Source organism: Meleagris gallopavo, chromosome Z (assembly GCF_000146605.3).
Source record: "Meleagris gallopavo isolate NT-WF06-2002-E0010 breed Aviagen turkey brand Nicholas breeding stock chromosome Z, Turkey_5.1, whole genome shotgun sequence".
NCBI lineage: Eukaryota > Metazoa > Chordata > Aves > Galliformes > Phasianidae > Meleagris > Meleagris gallopavo.
The window spans coordinates 9,336,733-9,337,283 of NC_015041.2; positions in this window are offsets into that span (position 1 = coordinate 9,336,733).

The following is a 551-nucleotide window of genomic DNA, read 5'->3' on the forward strand; positions in this document are numbered from 1 at the left end:
AAGGAGCTGTGTTTCTGTACCGATTACTTCGGAAGCAGCCGAACCCCTCATACGCGGCTAAGATCTCCTTCTCAGTTGGAGTGTAGCACTCTTCAGACCCTCTGTACGCCCGACTCCAGAATCCCAGGGGTCGGCCTCGGGTCTCTCCTGAGGCCCTTTGCCACAAACTCCAAGTGGGACCTTTCTCTCCAGCAGCAGTGTAGAGGATGTTCTTCGCATCCTGTTCCATCCGTACTGGCCCCAGGGCCACGGCACGGGCTATCTCTTGTTTAATCTGCTCAAAAGCCTGCTGCTGCTCAGGACCCCACATAAAATCATTCTTCTTCCGTGTCACCTGATAAAGGGGGCTTACAATGAGGCTGTAGTTTGGAACATGCATTCTCCAAAAACCCACTACACCCAGGAACGATTGTGTCTCTTTCTTATTAGTGGGTGGAGACATGGCACTGATTTTGTTGATCACATCTGTTGGGATGTGACGACGGCCATCTTGCCACTTTATACCTAGGAACTGAATTTCCTGGGCAGGCCCTTTCACTTTGCTTCGCTTA